This window comes from Ursus americanus, chromosome 22 (assembly GCF_024610735.1).
Source record: "Ursus americanus isolate L20-20 chromosome 22, mUrsAme1.1.p, whole genome shotgun sequence".
In the NCBI taxonomy this organism is placed as follows: Eukaryota; Metazoa; Chordata; class Mammalia; order Carnivora; family Ursidae; genus Ursus; species Ursus americanus.
Window position 1 is genome coordinate 49,836,730 of NC_142148.1, and position 16,598 is coordinate 49,853,327.

Genomic DNA, 16,598 nt, shown 5'->3' on the forward strand with positions numbered 1-16,598 from the left:
GGAGGAGCTGTCTCCTTCTCCAGGGTCTGATCCCCAGTAGGAGCGGGAAGGAGCTCTTAAACTCACTCGCAGGTCAAGGGCTGTGTTTCAGGTAATGAAAATGCCTGGGACCCAAAGCCTGTGTTGCTTTTAACAAAATGCACCTTGGCTGACTCTCCCGGCCAGCCCTTCCAGACCATTTGATGTCAGCGTCCCCAGTCCTCCCATGCAGGGTGGGGTGTCTCTCCAATGGAGCCCCTGCTCAGTGCCTGTGGCCTCCATCCTCTTAGCAAGAATGTTCCTAGATGCGTGGGGGGAAGTGGGAGGGGCTCCTTCCTTCCGTAAAGCCCCAAGCTGAGCTGAGCCTAGGCCTTGGAAGGGCTCCAGTGCTTGATAAGGACTAAGGACGTCTCTGGGTCAGGGGTGAACGGAGGAGGGGGTGACCTGGGTCCCAGGGATAGCTGTCCACCAGCTAGCTCTCGGTCTCCCTCCTCCCAGGTGTGCACGTGCAGAGGCAAACACACAGGTGTAAGTGCACGCCTGGAAACGTCAGAACCAGCTGGGGAAGGAGGGTTGGGGCTAGGCAGCAGGGGGGCCTCCAGGCCTCTGCCCCTCCCTGACCCTGGGGTCAGCCTGGCTTTGGCTTTGGAGGTGAAGAGGGACAGAGATGGGACAAGAGAGCCCCACTGCCACTCTGACCTGAGCTGGCCCAAGGGACCCAGCTCCTGGCCGGGGCCCAGGCAAGCCCAGCACTTCCGAGGCTTCTCTGTGGGTGGGAGCAGGACCACCCTCCTGGGCTGGTGAGAGAGAGTGTGACCTGCATGGACTGGCCTCCACAGGCTCCCTCAAGAGCCCTGAGAGAATGAATCCCCTCTCTTTTGGGAAGGTGGTATTTCCAGTCTGGCCTTGGAGGTCCTGCTCTGGGTTCCTGAGGCCCTGTTCTGTCCTCTCTGAGCTTCGTTCAGGACCCAGCTGAAAACACTGCCCTGGGTCGTGGGGAGACAGGAAAGCCACCAGGCCACCCCAGTGTCTATGCCAACATGCACAGTGTGTGCGGAGACAGGTCCCAGTGGATTTACAGAGCACTGTGAGGTGATGGCCTTGAACTCTCACGGTCCTGGAGCTATAGATTTGATCGACTTTGGCCAAATGGTCTGAAAATCCCTTCTAATACAGTATTCCAGTGAGGGAGCTATTGTTAACTGCCAAGCGAATGCTAGAACCCCCTGAAGAGGAGCCGAAGGGCCCACGGGGTGAGCCTGTCCAGCCGGGGAAGGCTCCAACCATGCACAGAGAAGCAGGTCGGCCTCGGGCAGGGGCCTGGGCTTTGGGGGCAGACTGACCCAGGTGCGTATCCTCACACTGCCCACCGTTCGCTCCTGGGTCAACAGCTGACCAGATGAGCCTCGGTCCTGATCTACCAGATGGGGTGGCACATTTTCGTCGCGTTGCAGGGACAATCGATAAGAGAAGGCCTGTGTATGCATCAGGCACTGAGCAGCGATTGGGCGAGCAGTCCGCAGACTTTGCCGTCATTACCACGGCCTGCCCCTCACCTCCATCGAACCCGGACAGGCTGGGTAGCACTGCAGACGGTCCCAAGGAGGGGTGAGTCCAGGGCAGGGTGGAGCAGGAGCGTCTGACTTTTCCTGAGGGTCCACCTATCACTCATGCCAGCCTCGTGGGGTCTGCCTGGCTCTCCCCCCTTGCAGCTGGTGAAGGGTTGAGGGTGGGCTTGTAGGGGTCATTCTGCCTCTAATGCCCATGCTCTTTGCACCGGACGGGATGTAGGGCAGCACCCTGTCTTCTGAAAAGTGCCGTGTGAGAGGGGCTGAACCGAGGCTCCGGAGCCAGGAGCCAGTGAGGGGGAGGCTGGCCAGTAGGTCGGAAGCCCAGGGGCAGGCACAGAGGACATGAGCCTCATGGTCAGAGGGACGTGACGAGGGACTGAGGGGTGTGTTGGGGTGCAGAGGGTCGTCCTAACTTGGGAATCAGGGAGGCAGGTTCAGGGGGCTTCCTGGAGGAGGTGGTATCTGAACGAATGAAAGGTAGGTCAGAGTTATCAGGGAGGGAAGGGGAAAGAGCGTTCTAGGGCAACAGGAACAGCAGGTGCAGAGGAAAATTACCTTGAGTCACCTTGGGCCTCTCTCAAGTGCAGGTTAGCGCCTGACTTCCTCTTTTCCCCCCATTTACTGTTAGCTGTCTATTTTTACTTGTCTTAATTCCTGGTCTGGATGGGTTAAGATAGTTCTCGCATCTGTCCTCTCCTCCCGCCTGAGCACCCGGCGGCAGCTGACCACAGTGGCAGCCAACGACCCGTTGGGCAGGGCTGGCTTCCCTGTTTCCTGTGGAAGTCACCTTGTGTCCCCATTCTCTCAGCCTGCCCGCTGTCTCAGGGCGTCTGGGACAGGTGCGCGGTGTCTGAAGTGGGGAAGTACCCTCCATGCAACTGCATTGTTTTAAACACAATGGTGCTCCAGAAATAGACGAGACCGTTGGCTTTCTCTTTCTTCATATATACAAAGTATTTTGTATTTACAAAGAATATGTCTAATTATAACACGGGCACCGCTGGCCCACCCGCTGAACCCTCAGACGGCCACTGCACCCGGCCCGCACTCAGCGTCAGCACCCCGCTCTGCCTCATACTCTTACCAAGGTGTGTCCTGTCCACGCTTGGACTTTGTTAAATGATGCCATAGCGGGGGTTCTCCTGTGACTTTATCCTTTTACTCAGTATCAGGCCGGGGAGATCCCTGCTGAAGGGCAGGCACCCTGCAGCCCAGCTGGACCCTAACCAGTGGACAAGGGGGACTTTGTTCTTCTTTTCATCAAATACTCCTTGAACCCCTATTACTCTGTGCCCGTCGCAGAGCTGGGACCCGGGAAGTAACGTGCCCGGAGCACAGAGAGCCTGCCTGGGGGCCCCTAGTCTGCTGGAGCCGGGCTGGGTCCATGTCAGGACAGGTCCGATTTCAACCCCACTACGCCCCAGAACAGCCAGGCACAACGGCGGCCCGCACACAGTAGACACTCAATAAATGTTTGTCGTGCAGACCGAATGTTGCTCTTTAGGGGAGGGAAGTACTCTCACTTCATTTCACCACTGACGACATAGAGCATTGACCCTGTGCTCTTGAGGCCTGGCTGGACCCAGGCATGGCCTCGATCCCTGTAGGACCACAGGGCCCGGCCCGACACATGGCCCTCCACCGCTCACGGGGGTGCCTGGCGGAGGGCTTGTTGGACCTGAGGCCAGGGTGAAGGGCTGCCCTTTGGACCCGTGCAAACCCTGTGAGATGCTGAGCTCAGAGATTACGCAGTCTCCGAGTGAACAGGCGGTTAGCATTTACCAACACATGGCTTCCTCTCATTTACGAATATTTGAAAGAGAAAACTACTTTCGACAGCGGGGCTCTAGCTGCTTAGGGTGGGCTGTCTGGGCAGGTCGGAGGCATTTGGCAAGGCGGCCCCCCTGAGGCGTGGCGGCCCCGTGGCTTTGCCGCGACCCCATCTCTCCGGAGGGCGCTCGGGCTTCATCGGCTGTGCAGCCGTTCCGCGTCCCCTCTGCTGGAGCTGCGCCCTGGCTCTCTCGCAATCCCCGTCCTTCTGCACCGTGGGAGCGGACGAAAGAGGCCCAGCCCGAGGCACAGGAGTACACGAGTTGCTCACCACGCGTGCACACACATGCACACACACACCCAGCCCCCAGGATGCCCCATTTAGATGCTCACAAGTCCGTCAAGGTCATCAGTCCCTCTGAGGCTCCTCTGCCCCGCTCACCCGCCTGGTCCCGACAAGAGAGATCTTCCTGTGCGATCACTGTGCTGGGCTCCAAGGGAGTGGGCATCTCAGCCACAGTCCCTGCCCTGGGAGCGGACGGACCAGCACGAGGGCAGAACATCAGGCCTCTAGAGGATGGTGTTGTCCACGCTGGGGAGGTGGCACGGGGGCCCGTCATCTGTGGGGCCACAGAGGAGAAGCCTGGACTCACACACACACCCCCCCAGCCCCGTCCCTGTCCTGCCATCCTGCCTCCCAAGGGTTCCTCACTCTGGGCCCTCCCCACTCTGCACCCACTGCTCACTCGGACCCCTCGCTCACCAGCCTGATGACTGTAGAGCTCAGGTCCCACTTCCGGCCTCTGCCCTGCAGCCTGGGTCAGTCTCCTCAAATACCTCACTGGCTCCATGTCTTCCTGGGCCAAGTCCTCAGCCTCTTGCCACCATCCCCAGGACAGATGCCAGCCTCCCGAGCATGGCGCCTGAGCCTTCCCAACCTGGCCCCCGCCCCCTCTCCCGCTGTCTTCATCCCTCCCCAGTGTGCGCTGGAGCCCATGCACTGGACCCTGTTCCGGGGCCAGGGCAGAGCCGACGGCAGGACAGACCTCCCCACCAGCTCCTCAGCTGCGGGACCCAAGGACTTGCTTGTGGGGCTCTGCACACGCCACACCGTCCCCACTGCCTTGCCTGCCGTGCTCTCCAGGCCTTTTCTCCCTGGAAAATGCCTCTTCACCTTCCTGGCTGGTCTCAGGGCTTTCTCCTCTTGCCCGAGCCCCCCGCCGGAGCCCTGCTCTGATTCCTTAGCGCCTCTGCCCTCCTCTCTTCCCTGGGTATGCACTTGCTGCCCAGGGAGCTCCAGGGGGAGGGCCGGGGAGGGCTTGTATTTTATTCTTTGCGGGCCCAGCTATTATCACAGAACCAGACGTATAGTAGGTGCTCAGTAAACATCCCAATAGAACCGAGCACGCGAAGGCTCAGGAGGGGAAGCGGCTTCCCAGCGAGCGCCTTCGGACAGCTTGGGTCTGGGAGCGGTCACGTCTGACTTCTTCATAGCCAACATTTTCTCCTGATGTGCTGGTCCTCTCGTTCCCCGGAGAAAACTCTTTATTCAGACTCATGTTTTTCTTTGTTTATGGATATGTAAACTTTACCAAGAAAAGTCAAAGCCTGGCTTATATTTTCACGTGGAAAACCAGCTAGCCCTCAGCTCAGGACTTTTGTGAGGAATAAATAATTTAACTGTTTTAGCTGTAGTGCAGTTCCGTGTTGCTGGAGAAGGAAAGAAGTGCCCCGGATCCTTCCAGAACACTTGTTCTCCTGGGCCCTGGGGGAGGAAAATGCTCTGGATCCCTGCAGGATTAATTTATTCCAAAGAAATAGAAGAATGCTCGGTAGGCGAACATCGGATGAAGTGCCAAAGGCCAAGACAGCCTGTCCTCCGGAAGCTATGCCCTGGGAGCAGAAGGAGGTCACACAGGAAACCTCCGGGGAGGGCGGACCCAGCCTGGCCACGGGTGGAAAGAGGACACGCCCCTGGGGCATTTGGACCCTGGAGAAAGGACCAGAGGAGTAGCTGAGCCCGAAAGGCTTAGGGAAGAGAGAAGAAGAGTCAGAAACAAGTTTGTGTTGGTGCCTCGTAGGCCAAGACACTCCCTCAGCTGTCCTCACCGTGTGTGCTCTAGGCCTTGAGTTCCTGCTTTGCCTCATGTGAAAATCTGGCCCCTGATTTCTTTCTGTTAGCGTTTCTGGGGTACCCCTGACCTTTGTTTTACTTTTAATCATCTGGTGGAATTTCGTGTTAGGTCCTTTCCTTGTTACCAGCATCACACTGGATTTTGTATTTTGACCTGTTCTCCAGGTCTGTTTTTCAACTGGAAGATTTCACACATCTGCGCGAAAGTATATTCATTCTAGACTGTAAAGCAAAACACAACAGATTACACAGCAGTCTGTTTAGTATCAGCTCACAAATGTAGGACTAAATCCCAAACTGTGTGGGCGGAGCATGTGTGTGTATGGACGTACATCAAAAACTTAACTGCTTATCCTGGGTGGTGTGAGCTTTTTCTTTTTGCTTAAATGTATTTTCTCATGAACACGTGTCACACATACACAAAGGATTAAAGTTTCATAGGTTAAGAGTCAAATAATTTGCAACCAGGTTTAAGGGCAATGGGGCACCTCAACTCTTGATGGAAGAAACTCACATTACCTCTGGAGCTCTCGGCCAGAGGTGTAAAAAGGGCAATGATTTGAGGACAATAAACACCGGCTGGAACATGGTGACGAGCACCCGAACGCTGCAGTGGGCATTTCGGCTCTGTCGTGTGTGGACGCTTACGGTTATACATGTCAACATGACCCAGTGTCCACTTACCATTAAGTCAGAGGACTGGCCCTGTAGATGATTCCTATAAACCATGAGAGCAGAAGGTCATGCCGATCGCACCTGACCATCGACCGTGGTGTATGTGACGCTGGACCCTCAGAACAACCCTGCAAAGTAGGTAGTACTATTCCATCTTACAGACAAGAAACCGAGGCCCAGAGAGAGAAAGTCACTTGCCCAAGGTCAAAGACAGCACATATTGGAATCAGGATTTGCAGCAGGGGTATGAGAATGAGGAGGCCGGAACCCTGAGTTCAGGGTTGTAGCTTGGAGGGAAATAGCCCCTCCCACTGGGGGAGGAGGTAGGAGAACACAGGTGCAGCCCTCAGCCGAGGTGTGCTCTGGGCAGCCCTGCAGGGAGGCGGAAAGCACCATGCATTTGGTGGGGGGGCCCTGACCAAGTCTGGGTAGTGCAGGACAGGCTCAGGGAGGGGTGGGGCTGGCAACATGGGGGCCCAGACTTCGAAAGGCCCATATGCCTCCTGGGTCGGACTTGTAAATATTCAAATGTCCCCGCTCTCTACACGAGGCTCTTCCACAGTCACCGGTAGGTTCAATTTTTCCAACAGCCGGTGAGGTGGGGGTCATCCCTGTTTTACAGATAAGGGAACAGGCAAATATTTGTCCCCTTCGGTGGACTGCCTTTTCATGCTCTTAATAGAATCCTTTGATGCACAAAAAGGTTTTAATTTTGATGAAGTCAGTTTCTCTCTCTTTCATTGGCTGTGTTTTTTCTGTCATATGCAAGAAATCATTGCCAAATCCAACGTCATGAAGCTTCCCTCTATTCCCTATATTTAAAAGAATTTTAACACCTAAACCACCGCTAAAACGCACAAGGCGTGCTGCTATATACCACAGTTTGAGACCGGGTCCTCCTAAACTCCGTTAGAGGGATGCCTGGGTGGTGCAGTCGGTCGGCGTCAGACTCTTGGTTTTGGCTCAGGTGGGGGTCTTGGGGTTGTGCGATCCAGCCCTACCGGAAATCTGCTGGAGATGCTCTCCTTCTTTTTGCCCCTCCCCCACACTGCACGTGCTAAGTAATAAACCTTTAAAAAAAATAAACTCCATTAAAAAAAATTTATTGAGATGAAACTCCATAGCGTAAAAGTAACCTTTTCGAAGTCGACAGTTCGGTGTTGTTCAGCATTACTCACAACGGTGTGCCCATCCCCCTATTTTTGCCTCTGTCCTTTACGGTTTACAAACAATTTTCATATCTATTTTCTCCTTTGCTCTTCACAGTAATCCTGAGAGTGAGACAGAGCAGCAAGGCTGCTCCTAGGGATGGGGGTGCCCGCAGCAAGAGCCCCTGTAACAGCGAGCTCTGCAGCCAGTCCGACCTGTCCCTTCCCTGGCTCCAGCGTGGGGCGGTGTTACGCCCTTGCAGGTGGCCCCGTTAGCCAGGCTCTGCGTGCTCCCGCTTCTCCCTTGCCTGCATCGTCTGCCTCTAGATGGCCGTTATGTGGCTTTTCCACCTGTGCCTTTGGTGGCTGGTTATCTGCACTTCTGTGTCCAATCCCATCAGCACTCAAGGACAGGGCAGGCGTCTGCAGCACGAGCACTGGGGACTCACCGAAAAGCACAGGGTAAAGAAGGAGCCCTGTGGAGGACCTGTGGCCTTCTCGGGTGTTAAGGGTGAAGCCCAGAGAAGCAGAACCTCGCAGGCCCCGTGCACGGCGGGAGCCAGGCCCGGACCCGTTCCTACCTGGAGCTCCCTTCCTCAAACCCACCCTTGCACCTCTTGGAGGAAAAGGGACACTGCTCTCGCCCGAGCCTCACTTAGGTCTTCTTGACAGCCGCCAAGTGTTTACCTCCCCGAGTCCTGACCACACCCAGCAGCATTTGAACAAACAGGAAGCCGCCGAGGCTTAGGGCCAGTGAAGAGCTTGGCTGTCCCACAGCTCGCACAAGAGCCAGGCTCCAGCCCAGGTCCCTAGAGCCCAGGGCTTTGCTGCCTTCCTGGAGTGGCTCATGCCTCCAAGCCGCATCAGTGAGCCTTTCCTGGGCACTGGGGGTTCATGGGTATCTCCACTCTGCCCTGTGCTGAGGCCACCAACAACGAAAACACCACGGAGAGAGCCAGACAAGTATGAGCAAAATCTGTCCTGCTTTGGAAGTCAGCGACTGTAACTACTTGTCTCATTGGTAACTACCAATGAGATCGCGGATGCCAGACCTAAGTGAGAACCAGCAGTGACCCACAGCCAATAAATAGGTAACTTAGTGAGTGAAACTCGGAACCCACGAGTCAGGCTGCGGGCAGTGAGGGCCTCACCAGGCTGGGAAGGTTGGAGGAATACTGCACTCCCAGGTCCAGGCCCACCCATCCCCGTTGTGATTCTGACATTGCTTTGTTCCTTTTCATCTTAGGCTGATGACAGATGTTTGACATTATCATTAAACATTTGTGGTTTTTAAAAAATGAATCATGGATTATTAGAACTAGAAAAGTTCCTTTCATATCATTTCCCGCTTTTTCTTTTTTAAAGATTTTATTTATGTATGTATTTGAGAGAGCTAGAGTGAGAGAGCACAAGCAGGGGGAGCAGTAGAGGGAGAAGCAGGCTCACCTATGAGCAGAGCTCTCAATGTGGGGCTCAATCCCAGGACCCCAGGATCATGACCTGAGCCCAAGGCACACACTTAACCCACTGAGCCACCGAAGTGCCCTACCCGCTCGGTTTTATAGATGCTTATGCTGGCCTGCAGAGAGGGATAGGGATGTGCCAAGGTTGGCGGGCAGGCAGAGCTGGGACTGGGATCAGCCACGAAAGCCAGCCTCCTGGCCCCAGTCTGTGGCTGGGGGAGGCCCACGGTCCCTCCCCCCCCCCCCCCCGGAACAGGCCAGTCTGGAGCTGGCCAGATAGGGGCCCTGTCTCCTCTCAGACCCTCCTCATCTCTGTGCTCCCAGGCTCCATCCATTCCAGCGGTGCCCACCCCGCGGGGTTTCCTGCCCAATGTTGCTCAGCCTCTCACTAGACAGAGCCAGCAAGGTTAACCGGGTTAACCAGGAATGGATCTTTCTACCCCTTCCCCGCCAGCCTTTTCTGCGTCCACGCCCGACCAACTCCGCAGTCCAGGGCACAGGAGGGCTTCCAGGAGGCAGCGAGAGCCGGGGTCGTGCCAGGCCTAGGTCTCTCCTCGCCCTGTAGAGCCGACCCAGGGCTCGCCAGAGCAGGTGACTTTCACGCCCTGGGCCCCGGGGGCTGGGCGCCCTCGCCTGCCACCTGGGGACTCCGCCCACTTTCCTCCGTTCCCCGGGAAGGGGGCTGCCGGTGAGGCGGGGCCAATGGGAGGGAATGCGCGCGCACAGACACGGCGCACGCGCCAGGATCCGCGAGCCGGTAAGGAAATGACGACCTGGCGCGGGGCCCCGCGGCCGCACCTGCCAGACCCCGCCCCTCTGGGGGCGCCGCCGCGGGGAGGCCCCGCCCCGCCAGGCCCAGTTAGGGCTCCGCCGGCCACGCCCCCACAGAGGCCCCGCCCCCACCGGACCCCGCGCGCCGCAGCCGGCCACGCCACCATGGAGGCCCCGCCCCCAGGAGGCCCCTCCCCGGGGGAGGTACCGCTCCACAGACTGCTCATTGCGCGAACCCGGCGGCTGGCTGTGGGCCGCCCGGGTGCTGTGCAGGCGGCGCTGTGCGGGGCGCGGGGCTGGGGTCGGGGTCGGCGGCCCCAGGCGCCCGAGTGGGGTGCGCCCAGCGGGGCGCAGCAGCCAAGCAGCTATGGCGGAGGCCGCACCGCAGCACCTGACGCTGCCCTCAGGGCTGCTGGAGTCGTGCCCGCTGCTGGGGCCCTCCCGGGACAGCCTCCGCGGCCCCGAGCAGGTAGGGGCCGGTGGGGAAACGGAGGCGGGGCGCAGCCGGGCGGCGGCTACGATCGGAGCGCGGGTCTGGCCCCGGCATCCCGGGCGTCTGCGGGGTGGGGGCGGTGCTCGGGGCTCCGGCCAGACCCCCCCTCCACCGCATCCCGCCCGGTGCGGGGACCTTGGCTGTCCTGGCCGCGGAGGAGTCGCGGGGGTCTGCGGACTGGGGAGCCCTCGCCGGAGAAGAGCGCGGGCTCGGAGGACGCCCCTCCAGGTGCTCCGCCTTGGGCCGCTCGGTCTTCGGGAAGCACACCTGGGCAGGGTGAAGGCGGCTGATGGGGGGAGGCGGGGGTGCGCCGGGGCGCCTGGGGTTACGTCGTCGCGGAAGAAAGGATTTCATTCATTATCCCGGACTTACTGTCTCCTCGGTGGTGGGTGCTGTGCCAGGCACAGCATCGTGAGGTTTGGGGTTTTAGATGTAAGGGGCACTTTCAAATGTTCTGCATTTAGTCATTTTGCGATGAAACCTTCCTGTTTTTCTCGCTTGCAGAAAAGGCTGCCTACTCCCTGCCCCCCCCCCCCCCTGCCGCGGGGCCCTTTTCTCTTTCTCTGTGTGCTAGCAGCCAGAGTGACAAACCCTTTTCCCGGAAAGCAGCAGTTTTGGACACTCTCATTCTCTGTGTTTCTTTACTGTGCCCCTGCTTTTTCTTGGTTGTGTAACCCAGGCTTTCTTTTGAATCGGTTTGTGGCCCTCTTTTTCTCTTGGTCCAGGATGTCCATATGACCCTATCTGTGGCATTTTTCTCTGGTTAGTGGTGATGCCCAGAGTACTCCGAGATTCCGGCTCTACCGCCCAGTTACCTGGGCAAGTCCTCATCTCATTCTGGACAACAGCAGTGAGAGGCACAGGAAGGCACCCGAGTATTTAGGGGTGCAGCGGAAAGGGTCGAGGTCATCAGGAGAAGCTAGATGTTGCTCAAATTAACTGGATAAATGTCTCTTAATGTCTTGGTATTCTCCTTAGCTTTTTTTTTTTTTTTAAGATTTTATTCATTTGAGTGAGGGAGAGAGAGATAGAGCAGGAGAGGGGCTAGGGGCAGAGGGAGAAGGAGAAGCAGACTCCCCGCTGAGCAGGGACCCACAACCCCGGGATCATGACCTGAGCAGAAGGCAGATGCTTAACTGACTGAGCCACCCAGGCGACCTGTCTCCCTTAATACAGAGCCAACTTCGATGGTTTCTGCATTTCCCTCCTCCTTTCTTACTCCCCAAATCCCGGTGATGTCTGCATCCCCTTTTGACCTCTGTCTCCTCTGACCCTCATCGACTGAGTTATCTCCCTGCCTCTAATTTGCCAATGGCATTGCCTCCTTTTTCTTCTGATAGCAAATGACCTGGTTTCAGTTGCTTCTTGGGTGATTTCGGCATGCATGTTGGTTGCCCCAGGGTGAGACGTGTCTCGAGAGCAGGGTGAATGGCACGGTGGTGCTTTCCTGCCCCAAACAGGCCACGGCTTTCCCAGGCAAGTGGCAGTTTGCTACTCTGCATTTTAGCTATTACCCTTTTTATCCTACACGCTGATTCTGTTAGGGGTTCAGCAAGAGGTGGAGCGCAAATATTTGGAGTAGGAAAAAGGCAGCCTTTCGGGACGGATCCAACTTCCTGGGCTGAGCCTCCTTTAAGGCCGATGTTGACGTTACAGTTACCTAAACATGTGACTTCACTTGGCCACTCTGCTGTTATAGCAGTTCTATTTCTAACGTCTGAGGCTTTTTTTATAACTCTGAAAATCACCATTTCTCTGTCGTTGAGGCATTCCTGCTCGGTGACAGATGAAAACAAGCCTGGAGGTATGAGAAACATTCCACTTCCTGGTAGGGTAGTAAGGAGTCCTAACTTTCCATTTCATTTCTTAGATGGGTGGTGTTTTGTGAGGGTAGTGACAAAGACTTGGAGAATACGTCCACCCCATGGGAGGTTCTGGCTTGTACATCTCTCTCTACTCCGTGGTTGCCGTGGAGACGAGGCGTGGGGTGTGGAAGGATCCACCACTAACCCTCCGAGTGGGCCGAGAGCTCCGTGCCTCGAGTAGCTCACTGGCGTAATTCTTGGTGTGAAGGCAACATTGTAGTGGTTCTTGGTGGAGAGCGTCCAGGCTTTCGGCTTCTAGAGCAGCACTGTCCACCAGAACTTTCTGAGTGATGACGCCAGTGTTCCTCATCTGTGCCATCCGTGTGTCGGCCACTAGCCACACATGGCTACCAGGTGCTTGAGGCATGGCTAGTGCCACTGAGGAACTGGATTTTACACTTCATTGAATTTTAATTTCAATTTCAATAGCCACGTGGCTATTAACGGTGGTGGACAGCAAGTTCTAGAGCGCTAAACAAATCTGTTTTCTGTTTTATTTCACAGATTATGGCCCATCCTGTGTGAAGATCAGTGCCGTTCTATAATCTAACAGAAATAAATCTGTGGGGGTGCCTGGGTGGCTCAGTCATTAAGCGTGTGCCTTCGGCTCAGGGCGTGATCCCGGCGTTCTGGGATCGAGCCCCACATCAGGCTCCTCCGCTGTGAGCCTGCTTCTTCCTCTCCCACTCCCCCTGCCTGTGTTCCCTCTCTCGCGGGCTGTCTCTCTCTCTTTCAAATGAATAAATAAAATTTAAAAAAAAAAGGAATAAGAAATAAATCTGTGATGCTATCAATTAGGGTGTGTGTGTCTCATTTTTTTTTAATTAGCTCTGGTTTTTTGGACTGAAATGGTTGTTCCCGGGGAGGGGTTAGTAAATCAGTGTGGGCGAGAGAAGAGCAGGAGTGACTGTCCCCAGGCTGTGAGAACAGACCTTGTCTCGCCCGTAGGGGAGGGGCCGTTGCAATGCTCTGGGATCCAGGACTGTGCGTTCAGGAACTTACTCTGATGACCCAGTCGGACACGTGCACGTATGTATGGCAGACACTGTTCACCGCTGCCTTTGCTCAGGTTGTGCGTGTGACGAAGAAGAGAGCACGCCAGCTGTCCCTCGGTAGGGCTGTTACTGCGTCGTCCCCGTGTGGCACCATACAGCTGTGACAGAGAATCAGCCACCCCATATGCTGAAGTGGAGAAAAAAGCTAGTGGAACCAGTAAAAGGAGATGATTGTATGTAGGGGGACAAATCATATTGATATATACGCACATAAGAAACGGGAAGGCTGTAATCTCCGCTGTGCATAGTATTACCCACCCTTTCGTGGAATTAGGGGGAAGGCCTTTCCTTTCTATTCTTATGTATTTTATTCTTCCTGTATTGTCGTTAGCTTTTAACATGAGACTGTATTGCTTATCCAACCAGAAAAGACGCAAGGACATACGTTCAGTGGAAAAACAGATGTGAGATGTATGGCCAAATGCCAAGTTGGCTGAATTTAGGCCATCTTACTTTAAGGGACTAGATAAATGGCGGGGCGAGAGGTAGTCTCCTGCCGTTAGCATGGTGACCGCATTCCCTGCGGCATCCGGACTGCTGCGCTCTAAGAGGTCGCGGAGCGCGAGGATGTGAATGGAGGAGCAACCTCCGCTGAGAGCCGTCGGCTGGCTGAATGTGGGGACACAGAGAGACCACACAGTCCCCGGCCCAGCCCACCAACAGCTCTGAAGGTGATAGAGTACAACGTGGAGGGCATCAGTGCTCTAGGTGCTGAGCCAGGGCAGGGGGAGGCGGAAGGAGGTGCTCTAGGAGGTGAGGAGGGAGGAGGTGCAGGGGAGGTGGAAGGAGGTGCTGTAGGAGGTGAGGAGGGGAGGTGGAGGTGGTGGAACGAGGTCCTGTAGGAGGTGAGGAGGGAGGAGGTGCAGGAGAGGTGGAAGGAGGTGCTGTAGGTGGTGAGGAGGGGAGGTGGAGGTGATGGAAGGAGGTGCTGTAGGAGGTGAGGAGGGGAGGTGGAGGTGATGGAAGGAGGTGCTGTAGGAGGTGAGGACGGGAGGTGAAGGTGATGGAAGGAGGTCCTCTAGGAGGTGAGGAGGGGAGGTGGAGGTGGTGGAAGAAGGTGAGGAGCCAGGGGCTTGATGGTCTAGAAGAGGCGCCTTGTCCTGGCTGCAGGTGAGGAAAGTCTCCCTCCAGTGGGGGTGGAGGGGGCATCCCTGGTGAAGAGGAGGAGCGGAGAGGGGGTGAGCACGAGTCCGGCGGAGTGGAGAGCAGGGAAAAAGCACAGCGTTGGACCATGGGCGCTTGTTTCTGGAGACCGAGAGGTTCAGCGGGGCACGGCTTTGGGGGCACCCTGGCTTTGGAAGCAGGCTGGCCTGCTGCTCAGGCGTACGATGCAGGTCGTCGTCCTGCCCTGTGACGTAGCACACGTGTGCCACATACATGGAATACGTGGTAATAACGGTAATGTATGGAAACAGATTCCATTTTCATGCTGGTGGAGGGACAGGGATGGTGTGTGAGGCTGGTTTGGATCCATCGAAGGGTCTGCAGGGGTAAAAAGCTGGTGCCAGTGGCAGGAGCCACCGCCCGTTGGGGCAGGTGATGAGGTCACATGTGTTCTGTTTTTTAAGATTTTTATTTATTTATTTATTTATTTATTTATTTATTTATTTATTTGAGAGAGAGTGAACACAGCGGGGAGGGGAGAGGCACAGAGGGAGAGGGAGAAGCAGGCTCCCCGCTGAGCAGGGAGCCGGACCTGGGGCTCCATCCCAGGACCCTGAGATCATGACCTGAGCCGAAGGCAGACGCTTCACCGACTGAGCCACCCAGGTGCCCCCCCTTTGTGAGAGTGGACAGTGCGGGTGGGGCGTCCTGGGCCGGGCGGGAGGAGGCGATGCCATTCTCATGGCAGAACCCTTGAAGGATTAGTTTGTGGAGTCTGTAGCTGCTCTAAGTCCCGGGGTGGGTGGCTGCTTGGTCTGCAGGTGCGCAGCTGGGCTGGCACTGGGGCTGCTTTCAGAGACCTTTCTGCGGTTGGTGGCTCCGAAGACCCGAGGGTCACTGTCTTTATCACAGGCAAGCATATGGGCGGAAGCTTGGATTTTAGGGAAATCAGCAGGAGCTTAATTTTTGAAGCTGTGAGTTTAAGGGACCCGCCAGGTATGTCTGGAGGCAGCTGGGTGCGGTCTGGGACTGGCAAGAGGTCTGAGCTGGCAGTGGGACTCTGGGCGCCGTCCCTAGGTGAGGACACCATGTGAGTGTGGAGACTGCCAGCCAGGCGGGGCACTTGAGGAGGGGCAAGGAGTCAGCCCTGGGGGGGTCACAGCCTGGAAGGAGGGGTCTGCCGGGGCCCTACCCAGGAGCGTCAGGGCAGAGGGGAAGAGCAGAGGGGGGTTTGCAGGCAAGGGGCCGGCTCCACGCTGTGCTCACCGATGTGATGTTTGACATGAGGAAGGAGCGGACGTGCATACTTTCATAGTTAAGTAGGTCCGAACTGCTGGATGGTGATAAGGAAAGTTTTAGAAAGGTTTTGTAGAACTCAAGACGTGGTTTCCTTTCATGCCTGATACACAAAGATGTAAACATTATCCAGTACTATGGATTTCCCATGTTTGGTCTTTGTTCCCACTGGTACTAAACTTTTTTTCCAAATATAAAGAAATTATTGCCTGAATTTAAATTATACAGAATAAAAATAAGCTTTTTGAGTTTAGAGAGTGTATTTACTGATGGGAATTCCTTGTATGAATCCTCTCAAGGGTAAGAGTTCCCCTTTGGCTCCACGATTCTTACTGAAACGGTGATGCTGGCTGTCCCTTCCCTGCCGGTGACAATTCCATTTCTCCTGGTGACAACGATGTCCTTCCTCATGCCCTCTCTGAGTCCCTCAGAGAGCTTTGATTCCGCGCGGCCCACCCCACCCCGGCGTCCTCCCACCTTCCCACATGCTTGCCACCCAGTGAATCCTGCCCTTGACTTCGGTTTCTCCACTAGCTTGGAGCTGACCTGCCCGTTTCTCTGTCACGGCCTGTTGACCTCTTCTGGGAGCTCGGGGAGCAGTCCGGCAACTGCCTCTGCGGAGTGGCCCGTCTCAGGCATCGTAGCTAGACAGAACGGAGGTCGGAGGCAGAGCCCGTGCTCTTCATATTATCTGGGGGAAGACTGAAAAGACAAAAGGTTTTGTAAAAATCGGGTACCAAGTTAAAGTTCGAAAGTGTTCAGGCTGAATGACCCTGTTGTGTAGACCTGGGGTGACCGTTTGGTTGCTGGAGGAAGGGTGTGTCTCTTCTCTCTGAGGCCGGCAGTCCTTCTTCTCACCCCTCGGTCCGTGTCCCCAGGTCAGTGGCAACAGGACCACTGGCATGGGGCATGACGCCGGCACCCCATCTGTACTGGGCTGGACAGTATGCGGCCCCCCCCAACCTGGGAGGGCACTGGGGCCTCTGGTGTGGGGGCTGGGGTTGAGCCTTTGACCTGCGACCTTGCCCCCTTGAGAGGGAAGCTCAGGGATGCGGCGTTCGCTGCTGCAGTCCAAGCAGAGCTGGATGTGAACTGAGGTCTGCCTGTCAGTCCTGGGCTGGCAACTGCCGGGCTGTGTGCCCAGGGGCAGCCGGAGAGCCAGACCCTGTGCTGTGGGTGACTTGCCTGAACGCATGGCCTGATGGGTCCCTAAAAGCAGCTTCTTTGCCGTCCTTCCTGTCCTGGGCCACTGGTGGGTGAGGCCACACACACAC

General features: G+C 56.3%; 1 protein-coding gene and 1 long non-coding RNA gene across 3 annotated transcripts in view; one reads left to right on the top strand and one right to left on the bottom strand.

Moving 5' to 3' along the window:
* LOC123803122 (focal adhesion kinase 1-like) overlaps positions 1–16,598 on the bottom strand; it is a 285,650-nt gene that overhangs the window by 255,957 nt on the left and 13,095 nt on the right. The window lies entirely within an intron of this gene.
* Positions 9,658–12,663, top strand: LOC148108116 (uncharacterized). Of its 2 annotated transcripts, XR_015721034.1 has the most exons (3): positions 9,733–9,980; positions 11,345–11,480; positions 12,374–12,663. It is a non-coding gene; the product is annotated as an uncharacterized LOC148108116 (long non-coding RNA). The 2 variants fall into 2 exon arrangements; XR_015721033.1 differs by lacking the exon at positions 11,345–11,480 and having other exon boundaries at positions 9,658–9,980.